We start from the raw sequence: 17,463 nt of genomic DNA on the forward strand, positions 1-17,463 counted from the left end.
CCTCCAAGCATGCTGCTCGCCCCAGATCTCCACGTGTTCACCAACCTGGAAGCTCTCTGAACCCAGTCTTTTGGGGTTTGATGGCGGCTTCATTACAGCAACAGGACTTTTTAAATCGTCGGCCACTGGCAATTCATTCAACTTCCAGCCTCTCTCCCCTCCCCAGAGGTCAGGGAGGCGTGACTGAAAGTTCCAATACTCTAATCACATGGTTGCTTTTCCTGGAAACCAGCCTTCATCCTTAGATACAGTCCAATAGTCACCTCATTAATACAACAAAAGATACCTTTATTGCCCTCATCACTTAGGAATTTCCAAGGATTTTGGGAGTTCTATGCCAGGAATGGGGACGGACACCAAATATATGCTTCTAATAAATGACAATATCACGATTTCCTATTGGTTCTCTTTCTCTGGCGGGGGGGGGGGGGACTGACTAGTACAAGGCACCTGCCTCCCTGGGTCTGGCCTGTTTTCCTAATCAGGTTCTTACTTCACCCCAGATACCAGACTGCCTTAAAGAAAGGGGGAATAAAAAGCAAAATATCAATTTTTTTCACTGTTACGAATTCATCATAAACAGGAACAGAACTTTGTAATGCTTAGGGATTCCAGCAACTATTTTACATTATTTTGTGTCTTCAAGTAAGAGGAAGTATATCTTGATAGCATTTTGTTTATTTTGGTTTTTTAAATGGTAACAACTTTTTTCTTTCTTTATACATTTTTAATAAAAATTGCATATATTTAAGGTGTACAACGTGATGATTTGATACACGTATACACAGTAATATGACTACAGTCAAGCTAATTAACCCACCACCTCCTCACACAGGTACTGTTTCGTGTGTTTGATGAACGCACCTGAAAAGTGTGGAAAGCACTTCATGAAATTTCCATATCACCCTTCTGCAGGGACCCTGCTAATCTTCTCTGTATGGTTCCAATTTTAGCATGTGTGCTACCAAAGGGAACATTCGATAGCATTTGTTTTGTGTCATATCTCTTCATTCTTTAGGAATTTTCTAGGATACAGAAACATCTGGTCCTGCAGAGCTGGAATTTTTCTTTAATACTTTAATTTTTTTTTTTTTAAAGACCACTCCGGGCTCATGTGTCATGAGGGTATGTCTTGTAACCTAACTGCCTCTATTTTATCCGCTGTGGGTGGATTGCTCTTGATTTTGCTGTTTCGAGATTAAACTTGGCAGGTTTTAGGTGCAAAAAGAGCTTTTAGGTGCCTGGGCCTTTAAAATCAAAAGTAATGCCTTGCTAACCACATTGAGGGATGTGGAATTTGGACTTTCATTGGCTGCTATTTCATGATGGACACGTTGACTTACTGGATCCCAAGTTCTTGCGGCAAAACTATCAGATGTTAATTCTTGGTGTTGCAGCCTCTCCGGTAATCACCAGAGATGGGCCTTCATCGCAGGGCTGCTTAGGGTGAGTCTATTAATTGATTAGAGGATCTGTGTGAACTCCTCTTAGGGATGTTTGCATTTCAAAGGCAGGGCTCAAGTTTAGGCCTTCCTTCTCTTCCCTCTTCCTCTTCTCCAGACTGAGAAAGGGCTCTTTAAGGACAGGACCCCATCTGGTTTATCTTTGCATCTCCCCAGCCCTTCATGCAAAAAGCCCGATGATCAAGAAATACCCATGAAGTAGAATCAATGGAATCTGACCACCTGTATCCATTAGGACTCTTTACATGACAAACAGCAACTATAACTAAGGGCACTGCTTAAATAAGAAAGAGACCATTTGGGCTTATGTAACTGAACTGTGAGAGGGTAGATCTTTTAAGTCTGGCCTGAGCTAGCCTTCAAATAATGTGACCAGGAACCTGGTTTTTCTCTTACGCACCTTCCTGGCTCTCCTTCCTTGGTGCTAACTCCCCTCTCAGGCCTGCTCGCCCCTCGTGGTTGCCAGGTGGAAATAACCATCTCCCAGCACTGGAGCCAGGCTCCCACATGTCCAGCAGGTGGGTCCAGTCAGGCAATTTCCACACAGGACGATGGAGGCCTGGGAGTCAGAGACCAAGCAGCTCTGGAGAGGATGGGGGAAGGCTTGACTCCCCACCTCTCACAGGTCCCCCTCCAACACCCCAACGCATGTCATGTTTCCCTGGCCACTCAAGACTTCTCTTTGCCTTGCCCTCAACCACCAGACCCTTAATTCTAAGGCAGTTTGCATACCTCTGATACTATCCACTTGCATCAATTTCATGTATATTGGGGGCATTTTTCTGTTGTTCAGGAAAAGACCCACCAGTCTGATTCCTGTAGACCTGGAACTCCCTTTTATTTGCTTGAGTGAGATAGTTATTGCTCTGAAAATTTCAGTAGCACTTCCTGAATGAATGACAGTGGCACTGCTGCTCTGCTAAGCTGCACCACTGTGACATGGGGAATGAAAGCCAGGCTGCTGACAAGGAAAGGCTGCCCCCCATGAAAGGAGACTAACGAGATGAGACAACCAAATGCAATGCCTGAGCCTAGATGGGGCTGGCTGGAAAAAATATATCGCTCTAAAGGACACTAGTGAGGCAACTGACAAATTTGAATGTGGGTTGTGGGTTAACTAATAGTATTGATTATTTTGACAACTGAACTCGGGTGATGTCGGAGAATATCTTTGTTCATAGGAAATACACATTCAAGTCTTTAGTGGTAAAAGAAGCATGACATCTGCAAAACTTTCCAATTGTTCAGGAGGAAAAAAAATAAATATATACATACATACAGAGCAAATGAATAATAATGCAAGTGGGACAAAATGCTAAAAACTGGGGAATCTCGGTAAAGGATTACGGAGGGTCTAACTGCCTGGGTTTGAATTCTGGCTCTGTGGTTTGCTAGCCAGCTCTACACTTAACCTCTCTAAGCCTCACTTTATCTGTAAAATGGATGTAATATTAGCATCTACTGCAGAGGCTTCTTGGGAGACATAAAGGAAAGAATCCATAAAATGAGCTTAGCACAGGGTCTGGCTCATGGCAAGAGCCGAGAGTAATAAGTGTTAGCTATTTTTATTACTATTACTATCCCACAGTGCTCATAGTCCCTGGGATAAAGAGGTAGAAATAGACACTATTCCTTCCAGGAGCGTGTATAGCAGGAGACGCAGGACAGAGGGAGATATTTTCCATCATGAATAGACTTGATCATGTCTCACATGTGGTATACATATGGCATTATGTGTTATTATGTATTATGTAATGCATGTGTATTACATATGGTAATATGCTTTATGTATTCTTCTTCAACTTACCCCTTTCACTCAACACAACCTCTTGGAGATCTTTCTGTAATAATACCAATAATAATTAATGCTTATGGAAACTTACCATGTGCCAGGCACAGTTCTGGGCATTGTCCAGCTATTATTTAATTCTCACAACAATCCCATGAAGTATATATTCCCTTGTAATCACCATTTTATGGATTTAAAAAAAACCGAGGCTCAGAGAGGTTAAGTAACTTTTCCAAGGCCACAGTACCAAAATTTGAACTCAGCTGGTCTCCAAAGCCTGTGTCCTTAATCACTATATTTTTCCACACACAAGTACACAAAGATCTATTTCATTGAAAGAAAGTGTCAAGGAGGGGAGGGGGGTGGGCTACAAAGTATTCCATACAATGGTTATTTCAAAACTCACTTAATCATTCCCCAACTGATGGACATTTAGGTTATTTTCAATATTTGCTATGTGAGACAGTGCTGCAAAAAATATCATGGAGCGAGCTGGATAAAATCACTATGTGTCTGACACTAAAGAAGGAAGAAGTTAAAAATACTGGAGAGAGGACAATTGAAGTAATAAAGTAGTATTGGATTATAACTCAAAGTTATATTAAATTTATATTAGGTAAATATCCATGAGTCCACAATGAAATAAACAAATGACTTAATGAATGAATGAATAGGGGAGAAGAGACAAATCTCTAGTGCAGAAGAATTCCAAATAATTTGCCATTCCAAGCAATTGTGATGTGGTATCTAGGATGGGATTCTAATACAGAAAAAGGATATCAGGCAAAAATTAAGGAAATCTGAATAAACTACAGACTTCAGTTAATAATAATAATATAATATCAATATTTGTTCATTAATTGTAACAAATGTACCATGTAAGAGGCTCCTAATAAAGAAAACTGGGTGCAGAGTATAGGGGAACTCTGTACTGTCCTCTCAAGTTTTCTATAAATCTAAAATCATTTTTTAAAAAGATAGCCTATTCTTAAAAATTAAAGAAAAAATACTGGGAAAGGGAGAGGGACAAAGTCTAGGTTTTTTAAGAGAGGGGAGGGGTCGGACAGCAGGAGGAAAGGAGACACAGGTGGGTGCAGACAGATATTTTTGTCGAGGCGGGGCAGGAAGTTGAGGGTTCACATCTGATGGCCTCAATTTTCCTTCTGTGAGGCAGGAGGTTAAAGGGGGCTACTTGCTGACAGAGGGCCTTTGGAAAAATGGTGGGTTGCAAGTGGCTAAAATTTGGAGAGCCCCTAGAGGAGTGCAAGAGGAAACTGACCGGGGTGGGGTGGGGGTGGGCAGAAAGAGCAATTTCATCTCACGGCACAGAGCTTCCCGCCGTAGGTCTAGAAAACTAGCTTGACCGTCTCCCTGCAGTTCCACATATTGACCAGCAGAGGACGCCAAGACACCACCCAACTTTTTCACTTTTCCACACACCTGTCTTAGATCTCCCCATGTTCACTTTCCGAAGTTCCCAGGTCTTAGACTCTAGGAGTAGAACGTTCTTTTCTGAGTTAGTCATACTTGAAGGACGAGAAACTCTTTGAAATGGCCTAAAGGAACACCTTTGAAGAAAAAGAATTTAGTTACGGCTCTGAGAGCTAATTTCTTTTACTTGCCTCCTCCCTCAAGGAAGCCCTGGCTGGAACACGACCCCTGTCACTGAGGACCTACTGGGTGTCGGGTGATGTTCCAAGGGCTGTTTCATTTAATCCTTACAAACCACCTCTGAGGTAGTGGTTATTATCACCCCATTTTACAGACGAATAAATGGAGTCAGAGAGGTTAAGGAGGTTACCTGAAGATCCTTCCTGTCGAGCTAAGTCATATTCCTATTTGATTTCAACCAGTTAACAATCATTCAACAGGTGTGTGTGTGCTGGAACGCTTATCCTGGGAGATGCTCTTTGAGGAAGTGATCTCATGTCAATAAATTTAGCAAAGCTGTAAACTACCTCCGTTCCTGAGCATATCAGCACACTGGAGAATCCTAGAAGCCAGGTAGCAAAGAAACCTGCTTGGTTTTGTTCAAATCCAATATGTTCCAAATTTATTTGTCCAGAGAGTGTTAGTTGTCATTATTGTTGTTAATATCAGTAACATCCATAGATGTTCTGAAATGCTTGGGTCGGCACCACCATAGTGGCAGGGAGGCAAGGGACCAGACTTGTTTGGAAATGGTGACTTGCATACTGGAGGTGGATCCTGGAGTGGAGGAGGGAGACATGAAAGATGGATAGACTGAGGCGAGAAGACCAGTCAGAGCAGTTCAGGGACCCTTCCACCATGAGCCTGGACAGGGCATTGGCCATGAGGGTGAAGAGGAGAGGACAGACCAGAGAGTGAACCCAGATGTAAAGGTGACAAGCTTGGTGGACCATCGGATTGTGAGTATGCAGGAGGGTGGTGGACAATGGTGGGGGGAGACGTGTAGGACGGTTCCTGGGGTTTCGACTAGAGCAACTAAGTAAATGACGCTTTTATTCATTTACCAAGATGGGGAACCAGAGAGAAGAGTTTTGCCTTTGGGTTGAAATGTCCACAGAACAGGCACCTGGAAGTTAGGAACAGGGGCCTACAGCTTAGGAGAGAGTTCGCAGCTGGAAGTAGAGATCTGACATTTAAGGGGCTGGTAGAAGAAGAGGAGCTAACAAAAAAAGACAGAAAAGGAGTAGGAAGAGACCCCAAAGGGAGGTGAATGCCAGGAAGCAGGGAGCACAGTTTCTGGAAGGAAGAACGGTCAGCTGCTTCAGAGGTCATGGGCAGAGCAAGCCAGGTGAGAACTGAAGGTGGACATTACGTCAGCCAATTGGGAGGTTCAGCCAAGTGCAGAGACTAATCCAGCTTATCCTGAGATGAATAAATCATGCGGGGAGTGAGACAGAGAGGGGATTTCTGGGGTGAAGCAGGATCAAGGGAAAGTTTCATTATATTCAGGACTGAACACTTGAGCACTTCCGGTAGACCGTCTCCAAATACTGCTGCAAACAATTCATGTGTTGCTCCATAGATCAAGATGTGCAGTCTGTTTTTCCTCCCCCTGAATCTGGGCTGGCCTTGAGATTTGCTTTGGTCTAGAGAGTTGTGGTGTCCCGGGTCTTCCAAGGTCAGTCCTTGAGGGAACTGGCAGTTACCTTGTTCTTCCTTTAGGAACCCAGCAGCCATGCAGTAAGGAAGTCCAAGCTATCACTCGGGAGAGCGGTGAGAGAGGCCTCCTTGGACAACCCAGCTTTGGAGAAGCTCCCAGATGGATGAAGCCACATCAGTGACCCTAGCTGACATCACACGAGGCAGAGGAACTGCTGAATCAACCCACAGAATCATGACAAATAATAAATTGGTGTTTTAAGTCACTAAGTGGGGCCGTTTGTCAAGCAGCTGCAGATAAAAGAAATAGTACCAAATTTAGGGGTGAAGGAGGAGAAGCCGGGGAGAGTCTGACTTACAACAGAGGAAGGAATCCCTGGGGGAGTGAGTTTGTCCAGGAGGCTGAGGGCTGGCCCTGGGCGAAGAGAGGCTGCCACTTCCTCCGACACAAAGGCAGAGGAGAGTGTGGCCATAGGCGTGATACAAGGTGGAAGAGGGGCTGAAGCTGGGAACTGCCTGCCCTCACAAGTGATTTCTGCATTCTCTGTGGACAAAGAGGGTGGGACCTTGCTAAGAGTGAAGTGTCAGGATGAGGTGGGGTGTAGGTGAGCCCTAGAGGGCTGGCTCTGTGGTAAAACCCACCAACAAAAACATGAGCCCACAGGACACACAGAACACCTGGTAGGTTTCAGCTCACCTGCTCCCTGGTGTAAATGATGGAGTGGACAGAGGGACACTGGGCAGTGGGAGGCTCTGATTCAAGTCCTGGCCGGTCCTATGGTTTTAGGTCCGCCTTTTGGGGGATTGGACTAGATTAGTGATTCTTCACCTTTTATTAAGGTCATGGATTCCCTTGACTATCTGATACAAGCCTATAGATGTAACATTTTTAGGTACACAACACCTATTCTATTTGTCTCCACTCACTAGAATGTAAGCTCCCTGAGGACAGGGTTTATTGTGTGTTTGTTTACCGCCATATAGACTAGAACAGTGTCCGATGCATAGTATAGTAGGTCCTCCATACATACTGATGAATGAATTTGGGAGAATTCAAAGAAACCCCCCACCTCCACACACACCCAACACACACACCCCTGAAGTTCGCCAAGGTTCAGAATTGTGGAATAAGATGATTTCTTGCTGTCTGAGGATTCTTGGATCTATGAAATTCCCCCCTGAGTTCTTTTGATTTAGACTATGTAGCTCATTCTAACAAAAACAAACAGAATTTAGCCCTGTACCCTAAGAGAAAATATTTGCTATACAGCTCCTTTGTGCTAGGAGGCCAGGAGTTGTCTTAAATGCATCCCATATTTTATCTTATTTAACCTTCACACCTCCTGAAGATTACCCTATTTTTTCAAAAATGAGGAAACAGGCTCAGAAAGGTTAAGTAACTTACCTGTGGTTACCCAGCTGATCATAGGCAGAGCCAGGATTTAAGCCTGAGTCTGTCTGGCTCAAAATCTATTGAAAGGTCTTTCATCTATGTCCTGATGACCCTGAGGTATGGGTTACACTTGTTCCTTCCAGCATACATTGAGGGGAGCCCTAGCTTCTCTCTGGAGCTTTCATATACCACAGTGGGTGATGCGGGGGTGGGGGTAGAGGCCTCACATCCCACCAGAGGGGTGGCTCATACAACAGGAATATTCCCAAGGGAGGGGAATCCTTGCACCTGCCTACCTGGCCCCTTCATCTTCTGACCAGCCCCCAGGAGCCAAAGCCCCCGTCCTCACTGAAGTCCCACGAATCCCTGTGAAGGCCGTGAAATCAGCTATGCTCCCACCTGTCCTCCCCTGACCCCATAAAGAAAAACATTCCAGATACCTGGCCTCCCAGGAGCTGCTAAACCTCTGGGAGGCTCTGTTTCCACGTCTATGAACTGGGCATAAAAGCAATCACCGCGAAGGGCTGTCCTAAAGCTGAGCGAGGCTTCTGCAGCCCTGGAGAATGCTGGTTCCCTCTTTCACTTTCCCTGACCCACTCCAAGCACGTGGCTCTTTCCCTTATGGGGGGACGATACGGCCCCACAAGAAGTAATTGATGACGGAATAACAGATAGAACTGAAGCTTTGTTGTCAAGGCAAATAAGTCTGGGAGTTCGGATACTAGAACCTGCAGCATGTCGTCGAGAATCAGTAAGCACCTGGACCCCCCAGCTCAGAGCCTGGCCCTGGAGACTGGGGGAATCAGGCTCCAGGACCTGGGGTTCCATAGCCCGACTTGTGGCAGGACGCTCGCGGCCACTCCGCAGGACTCACATGGGTGACTACCGCCTCCCTGCCTTGCCCCAGGCACCGCGCTCCCCGCCCCCCTCCATCCTACAGTCCCAGCTCCCGGTCTTAGCTCGTAAATCTCCTTCACACAGAGGGCGATAAATCAGGGAGTTGTGGGGGACCCCCCAGTTCCCTGCGCCCGCCCTCCCCCTTCTGGAGAGGCGGGGCGCAGGAAGCCCCCGGGACGGGGTAGGCGGGGCCACCTCAGGCCCGCCCACTTGGGTCTGTTAATTACAGACCTGGAGTCAGCAGGGCCTGATTTACGGCGGCGGGCTGCGACCTGTGGCTGGGGCTGGGCAAGCCTAGGGGAGCCTGGAGGGGAGGGGGTGGGAGGTCAGGAGACCAGAGAAGATCCCAAATTCTGAGATCCTTGTTGAAATGACAATCTTGATAGTAATAAACTAGCACATTTACGTATGAGTAAAATATAAACATAAGAGCAATAGCTAAATAACATTGAGAGACTGCGCTTCAAACTGGCTAAATACTTTGTTAATTCATTTATCAAATATTTACTGAGTGCCTATTCGGTGCCAGGAATCTTGCATATATTATCTGACGAACTTCCCCAAACAGCCCTGACAATTAGTCATTACAGCTCCCATTTTACAGATGGAAAAATCCAAGCAAGAAGTGATTAAGTGATTCGTTCCAGGTCACTAGGCTAGTGGGTCCAGGACTCACACCCCTGATCATCTGTCCTCGGAGCTCAAACCTTTTTGACAAGATCCTCCTGCCTATTTGTTACCACTTGTCTCACTGTATTCCTGCCCTTCCACCAGCTGTGTGACCTTGGGCAAATGCCTTTGCCTTGCTGACAGAGTTCTTACTGGCAAGAGGCACTCTGCTCTATCTATATCACAAGGAGGTAGGAGGATCAAATCAAACCGAAGCTTTTGGAAATGCCTTTTTAAATTATCTGTAGAATAAAGCAAAAGTGAGAAGAATAGATGTGAGGGAGACAGTGAGAAAGTCTATCCGATGTGTGATTGAAGAACCATGAGAAGAGAAAAATAAAAGTGCATCAGAAGGAATACTTGAAAAGACAAAGGTGAAGAAATTTACCAATTTGAGAAGAGGTAACAAACCACAAATTCAAGAAGCTGAACGAATCCTAGAAAATACATATTTTTTAAATCCACACACTTAAATGCCTCATTGTGAAATATCACAAACCAAAAACAATGAAAAGTTTTCAAAATCAATCTGGGAAAAAAATTCCCTTCGAAAGATCAACAATTACTCCAAAGCTGACATCTCATCAATAGCAATGAAAATAAGAAGACAATATCATATTTTCAAAGTGATTATTAAAAAGCATAATTGATTCTTAAAAATCTGAAAATAGAACTACCATATGACCCAGCAACCCCACTCCTGGGCATATATCCAAAAAAAAACAAAAACACTGATTTGACAAGATATATGCACCCCAATGTTCACAGCAGCATTGTTTACAATAGCTAAGACATGGAAACAACCTAAGTGTCCATTAACAGATGAATGGATGAAGAAGATGTGGCATATTTATACAATGGAATACTACTCAGCCACAAAAAAGAATGAAAATTTGCCATTTGCAGCAACATGGATGGACCTGGAGGGCATTATGCTAAGTGAAATGTCAGAGAAAGATAAATACTGTATATCACTTACGTGTGGGAACTAAAAAATATAACAAACTAGTAAATATAACATTAAAAAAGCAGACTTACAGATACTGAGAACAAATTAGTGATTACCAATGGGGAGGGAGAGGGGCAATATAGGGGTGGGGCAGTGGGAGGGACAAACTATTGGGTGTAAGACAGGGTCAAGGGTGTATTGTACAACATGGGGAATATAGCCAATATTTTGTAATAACTGTAAATGGAAAGTAATCTTTAAAACATTGTATAAAAATTTAAAAATTACTGTCATCAGTTCAGTTCGAGGACACAATAAAACTAACTTTCACTAAAAAAGAAGCATAATGGACAACAAGACTTGTACAGGAGAAATAAAGGTGAGAGAGTCATCACCAGTGGGCTTTCACTGGAGGAAATTCTGAAGAAAGTAATTCAGGCAGAAAAAAGAAAAATTCCACATGGAGTGTCTGATGCAGGAGGTAATGTAGAGCAAAGAAATTAATAAATGTATGAGCACATTTAAATGAACACTGATTGTATTAAAAAAAAGATCTGTGAAACTCTATATGAAAAGTATATTAGTTAAAGTGATATTAGAAGCTGTAGGAGATAAATCCCCAAATCTCAAAGGCTTACACATAAAAATTTATTTCTCACTCGTGTAATCACTCAGTGTGGGTGTTCCTGGGCAGGCAGTTTTCCTGGAAAGCCCTCCTCCAGGCTCCTTGAAGGGCCCAGGTTCCTTCTCCCTTTTGGCTCTGCCATCTTTAGCTGTGCCCCCATGGCTGCCCTAGGTCTTCAGGCCAGGAGGAAGGGCCAGGAGGAGGATGGAGGCTGCATATGGGAAATTATTATGGCCAGACCTGGAAGTGACACATTACTTCCTCATACATTCACAGGAGAACTCGGCCAACTGCAGGAAAAGTTGGGATATGGTAATAACTACTGTATTCATTATCTATTGCTGTGTAACAAATTACCTCAAAACTTACTGGCTTAAACAACAATGAACATTTATTATTTCAGCTTCTATGAGTCAGGCTTTGAGGAGCAGCCTACCTGGGTGGATCTCTTCCTCTTTTGTGCATGATGGAGTATGCATGTGATTCCTAGAACTCCTGCAGCCATTTTGCCACCATGAAGAAAACCACCTTGAGAAAGAAGCACACATAGAATATGAAGAAATCACAGAAGAATAATCATAGGGATGATTAAATTAAGCAAAGGGATTCTAAAATTCCCATGGAATTTTAAAAGGGCCAAGAACACCCAAGATACTTCTGAAAATGAACAAGGAGGCCAAGGGATTGCCAGATCAGACAGGCATTAAATAGAGACGGCTGGAGGTGGCATTATAGAGATGTGATATTACAAATCATTGGAGACAATAAACTATTCACCAAATGGAGATGGAAAAATTGGGACTTGGGTTCCAATAAAAATAAAAATCCAATTATGATGAAAGCAATCACAATAATGGTAACAATGGCTACCATTTATTGACACCTACAAAGTTTTAGAAATTTACATTTGATTTCTTTCTTTCTGTTGTCACACCAACCCCACCAGGTAGGTATTTTCATTTATTATTCCCACTTGACAGATAAGAAAACTGAATCTCAGGAAGGCAGAGATGGCACTTTGAGACAACACATGGCTCTCAGCCTCCCGAGTACTGGGTAGGAGCCTGTTTTCCCTCCCCACAATAGCAGGGCCCCGTCCTGAGAATGCCAGGCCAAGGCAGTGGCTGCCTCTCCCAGAAGACAGGAAGACAGAGCCCTCCATCGAAACCAAACCAGGCTGAGGACCCAGAATTCTTACTGCACCCCCGACTGACCCTAGGGCAGATCTATGGCTGATTAGACCCCAGCTAAAAGCACAGAGGCCTCCCTGTCATTGCTTTAATGAGAAGCCAATCACTAGGTCATTAGTGGTTGGAGGTGATGAGGAGTTTGGTACTGGGGTGGGAGGGAGAAGGAGGATGCTCTTGGTTTCTGGATGATTTACAGCTGCAGTGCTCGGCTGCCTGGGGAAGGGAGCAGAATGTCAGGAGGCGAAAGTTGATACTTGTCGAGCACCTTAGAGAAGCGAAGACCTGTTATGAGAGTATATGTTATGAGAGTGTGACATGCTCTGTTTTATTTAATTCTCACAACAAATCTGATGAAGCAGTGCTATGGCATATCCCCATTTTACAGATAAGGAAGCTGAGACTCAGAGAGGTTAATTAAGCATCTTGCCCAAGGCTGTACAGTCAATAAACAATGATTTTATTCCAGAGCCCAAACATGCACTCTGCTGTGCACTGTTACAGACACAGCAGAGGTGAGCGTGGGTGAAGGGCCAAGAAATATTCCAGCTTTAGACCAAGAAGGAAAAAGCTGTCACGAGCTGCTTGACTGAGGGATGTTACTCTATGGGCTGGCAGTAGGGAGGGGAGGGCTATGTCCCTACCTAAGCTTGGAAGAAAGAACCCCTGGGGTGCTCAGTAAGTCTGCTAGAAAGAAGATAATAATAATAAAAATAAATACTATAAAGGGCCAATTATGTGCCAGGCATTGCACCAAGGGCCTTCTGATTATGAGGCAGTTACTAATCCATTTTATAGCTGAAGTGCGGATGGGTATAGCTCAGTGGCAGAGTGCATGCTTAGCATGCACGAAGTCCTGGGTTCAATCCCCAGTACCTCCAGTATCTCCACTAAGAAAAAAAAAAAAACCCTTCAGGGATTTTATAGCTGAGGAAACTGAGGCTCAGAGAGGTTAAGTCACCTTCCACAGGTCTCAAAAATCTAGCCAGTGGTAGGTACAGGGATTGATTTGGGAGTCAGAGAGGAGAAACAGGGCGGTTACTTACTCTCTGCTCTAGGTGGCCAGGATTTGGGTTGTGAACAACAAAACCCAATTCAGTCAGCAGAGGAGGAAGTTACTGGGCAGCTCTGGGGTAGCTCACAGGACCAAGGGAAAGAAAGGCTGGGGATTAAGACTGAGAAACTCATAGGAATTACAGGAAACTGGGGAGCTGGATCCACAGCCTAGTCAGCTGAGCATCACCTCCCCTGTAAAACGTTTCCTGACCCCTCATAGTTCATACTCCATTCTCTGCACCCTCTTTTGTTTCATGCCATTGAAATAGTCTGTTTATGACATGGTATTCTACACTAGATGGCAAGTTCCATGAGAGCAGGAACCATGTCCATTTTGTTCATCATTGTATCTTCAGTCCCTAAGCAAAGACTTGGCACACAGTAGGCCTCAATAAATATGTAACTTAACTGGCCAGGAAAGGCTTGCTGAGATCCCGGGGGGATGAATGAAAGAGAAGAGGGTCTCAGTACACTGGGGATTGGATGGTGGCAAGAGCCAGACTTGGTTTACAAGGACTGAGAATTGAGGCAGGGAGATGAAGGGAAAGAGAGAAGACTTTAATTCCAGGAGGCAGGGGAAGATGAACTCAGAGAAAACTGCTTGAGCACACATGTGTTTTCAAGAAATAAGCCAGTGGAGAGGGAAAGCTATAAAATCAAGAGAGAGACAGCTGATGAGACAACGTCCCCAGAAGAGACAGAGTGGAGGCAGGAGAGGAGAGAAGAGGTCATGCCCCAGAGCACAGCAGGGGTACCTGAGGGGGGAGTACGGACATAAGACAAAAAGATGGGTGCTGCCTGGAGAGGGATGGGGTGGAAGGAGTCCTTGTCCAGCAATCAGAAAAAGAGAAAGCTAATGGTTTTTTCTTTGTATTGAAGATCCATGAAGCCAGGGGAGGGAATAAATATTTAATGGCTTCCCAAATAAAAGTGGAAGATATTGCAGTAGACTATGAAACCAGGTCACCAGCCTCAGCTCACTTCTTGCTCTGCCCCAGCCCACCTTGCTGCCCTTGGAACTGGTAGGTATTCTCCTGCCTCAGGGCCTTTGTACATGCTGTTCCTGCTGCCTGGAAGCTCTTCCTGAAGATGGCCACAATGCCTTGTCTTATTCAAGTCCTTACTCAGGGGTCACCTTTTCAGGTGGGGTTTCCCTGACCTCCCCTCCCCCCATTCTCCACTTTCTTTTCTGTAGCATTTATCACCCTCTAATATATTTCTTATAGTACTTGCTACATAAATTACTTAATTTTCATTACTGTTTGCTCTCTACACTAGAATGTGACTTCCATGAGGACAGCTTTTTGTCTGTTTTATTCAGGAGACAGTCAACACATTTTCGTTGAATGAAAGAATGAAGAGGCAGATCCTGAAACTGAGCCCAAATCTGCCAGCTTCCAAATTTTCCCCACGTTAAGCTTGTCTCTAAGTTGAAATGCTGTCCTGGTCTGGGAGAGAAGGGAGACTGCCGGTCTTTCTGGAGGTCGGTTTTCCGGAGATGATGGGGTTCTCAGGACCCCCTGGGCTTAGTTTCTTCGGAAAGCTCATCTCTCAGTCTGGCTTTCTCTCCAAGGTGGGAGTTCTGTCCTCCCTCGGGGAAGCGACGCCGGAACTTCCAGAGGACGAGCAAGAATTTCCGAAATCCAGGCCCAGCCAAGCGGTAATAGGCACCTTCGCGGCCATCAGCGGAACCACCCAGCCCTAAATCACGGCCGACCCCGCCTCCTCGCGCCCGGCCCCGGAGAAGCGATGCTCCCGGCCGGGGGCGGATTCCAGCCGCGCCGCGGGAGGGACTCGCCGCCGCTGCAGGTGCCACGGAAATGCCTGCCCCGCCGCCGGCCTTTGAAGTCGGCCCGCCCCCCTCTCCCCCCTACCCCGCGCCCCTTCGGGAGCTGCACGCCCCGGGGATCGCAGCCGGGGATCGCTCTGAGTCCCCTCGGATTCCCGGGACTCGTGGGAAGAGGGCCGAGTAGGGCGGGGGCGCTTCCTTCGGGGAGCCTCGGCCATCTGTCAAGAGAGTGTGGCCTCAGAATTATTAATTTGGAGCAGAGGGTCATTTCCGGACTTGCGCAGGGAAAGGCGAGGGAGCCGGCCTGGAAAAATACGAAACACGGGAAGGAAAAGCCAGAACTATTTTAGGGAAGGGATGGGAGTAGGCCTGCTCCCAGCATCGGGAAACCTGTGCCGTCGGGACATTTTCTTTGCTTTTCCTAACCCCCTTTTCCTATCGATTTGAGAGTTCATGGTTGGGGGGCCAGCAGAGAAATCTGTGGGTTTTTTCCTTGCTGATTTTCTACGACTATTTTTGTTCCATTTGAGCCCCAGAGTTGTCTATTGCCATGAAGTTTTTTCCTCCATCCAAAGTGTGGGTGGGGATGTTCTGAAATTAATGAGCAACAAGAAAATTGTGTGTACTCAAAATCATCTTTGTGTAAGACTTAAATTATCCTTAAACAAGGCATTATGTGTATAACCCTGAACAGTCATTCTTAAGCAAAGTAAAATTTAATAATCACAGGGCTAGATTTTGGAAGAACAAATATGTCTTTCTGAGCATTTGAACCACTTTGCAATTAAGACAGAACTTTGAATGCAGTAGATCTGGGGTGGGATTGAAGTTTTAAGATGCTGCCCCACCACGGCACCACAGTTAAGAATACAGCTTTGACAGCTATCAAATTCCCCACAGGTGACTGGGGTGGGTGGGGAATTCTAAGGCACTCCTGTTTGGCTGCAAGGTTTACTTCCTTCCATTTTATGGTTTTTATTTTTATTTATTTATTTACTTATTACTGAAGCATATTTGATTTTCAGTGTTGTGCTACTTTCTGGTGTACAGCATAGTGATTCAATTATACATATATGTATTATATTTTGTATTCCTTTTCATTATAGGTTATTGCAAGATACTGAATATAGTTCCCTATGCTGTACAGTAGGCCTTTGTTTGTGGCTGTCAGCACATGTGACAGCCTATAGTACTGGGCCTGGTATTTAGTAGCTGTGCTATTAATGTTTACTGGGTTTGAATATAGAGCTTGTTTGATCAGACCCGTGTGGAATGTCCGAAGTTTCATGAGTATGTTAATATCAGGGATGGCACCATTTACACAACATTCAGCAAACATTTCCTTGTACCTATGTACCAGGCATTGTGCTAGGAACTGGGAATACAGAAGCGACCTAGATATGGTCCCAGCATGAACATAAGGGTACAATATGATCTGCTAAATTCTAAGATGGGGTTAAGCACAGAAGGGGAGCCCGCAGGGAAGGGCTCAGGGCTGGCTTCACAGAGCAGCAAAGGTTAGCAAGCAGCTGAGGCTGGTGACCTACTGCAGGTCAGTAAACTCAATCCAGAACTCAGGCCGGTGGAGGCCTCACACCTTCCCAACTCATGCAGGCTGGGAGCTGCATGCGGATCCTGACTCCCCTCGGGCTACTCCTGGCTCACCGGGCCCTGGCTTACCTGCAGTCGGGTGACAGGTGGCATTGGTCTGTCACTTCAGCTCTCTGGTGCTCCCCCTGGGCAGCCATCGGTTCAGCTGGGTACAGAGCTTAGAATTAGCCAAGGAGGGGGAGGGGATAGCTCAGTGGTAGAGCACATGCTTAGCATGCACAAAGTCCTGGATTCAATTCCCAGTACCTCCATTAAATAAATAAATAAACCTAATTACCTACACCCACCCCCCTAAAAAAAGAATTAGCCAAAGAGACCCCAGGCAGCAAATCTCAGTCCCAGGAGGCAGGCAGTTAGGCTGCTCCGGAGTTCTCCTAGCTCCCAGCCCATTTCTGTATTTTTCCCTGCTTGTCTCTCTTCATCCCCAGTTTCTTCTGTATCAGCCAAGCTCTTTTTCTATTTTTCACACTTGGTTCAAACTATTTGATTATCTTAATGACTGTTGTTTCAGAGCGCAGATGCAAGGCCTCTATTACCTACAGGTGGTCAGTGGGGGGGGGGTCTGTTGGTGTTGGGGGTGGGGAAGTGCTCACCAAACCCACAATGCAGGCTCAGCCCAGAGGGCTTAAGAGCTTGGTCTTTATGTAGGAGCCAGCCCGCCTGATTTGAAATCCCAATTCAGCAACAGCTCAGCCTTCTGACTTGGGGCAAATTACTTAATTCTGTCGGAGTCTCAGTTTTCAGCCTATAAAATGGGTATTATAATAGGGCCGGCCGTATAGGATTGCTGTGAGGCTAAGACAACATATGTTAAAAAAAAAAAAAGCACCAGGCCTTGTCTATAATGAACACTCAGTAGAAGTCAATACCAATATTATTAAGATGATTAGTGTTATTATTACTATTACCATTATTACTAATTCTTAATATACCACATTGAGCCCA

At 45.2% G+C, this 17,463-nt stretch overlaps 2 long non-coding RNA genes and 1 other non-coding gene across 7 annotated transcripts; 1 reads left to right on the forward strand and 2 right to left on the reverse strand.

Annotated features, from left to right (window-relative positions):
• Nucleotides 1–867: 867 nt before the first annotated feature.
• LOC116283759 (U6 spliceosomal RNA) lies at nt 868–975 on the reverse strand. The gene has a single exon (XR_004193469.1). It is a non-coding gene; the product is annotated as a U6 spliceosomal RNA (small nuclear RNA).
• Nucleotides 976–5,719: 4,744 nt separating this feature from the next.
• On the reverse strand, nt 5,720–8,542 carry LOC140686152 (uncharacterized). The gene is made up of 2 exons (XR_012059718.1): nt 8,176–8,542; nt 5,720–6,633 (listed from the first exon to the last, which is right to left on the reverse strand). It is a non-coding gene; the product is annotated as an uncharacterized lncRNA (long non-coding RNA).
• LOC140686151 (uncharacterized) lies at nt 8,454–15,641 on the forward strand. 5 transcript variants are annotated; one of them, XR_012059714.1, is made up of 6 exons: nt 8,493–8,613; nt 11,152–11,187; nt 11,279–11,821; nt 13,998–14,140; nt 14,440–14,601; nt 14,692–15,641. It is a non-coding gene; the product is annotated as an uncharacterized lncRNA (long non-coding RNA). The 5 variants fall into 5 exon arrangements; XR_012059717.1 differs by lacking the exons at nt 8,493–8,613; nt 11,152–11,187 and adding an exon at nt 8,454–8,486; XR_012059713.1 differs by lacking the exon at nt 11,152–11,187.
• Nucleotides 15,642–17,463: the final 1,822 nt, after the last annotated feature.

This window comes from Vicugna pacos, chromosome 16, assembly GCF_048564905.1.
Source record: "Vicugna pacos chromosome 16, VicPac4, whole genome shotgun sequence".
Classification (NCBI taxonomy): Eukaryota; Metazoa; Chordata; class Mammalia; order Artiodactyla; family Camelidae; genus Vicugna; species Vicugna pacos.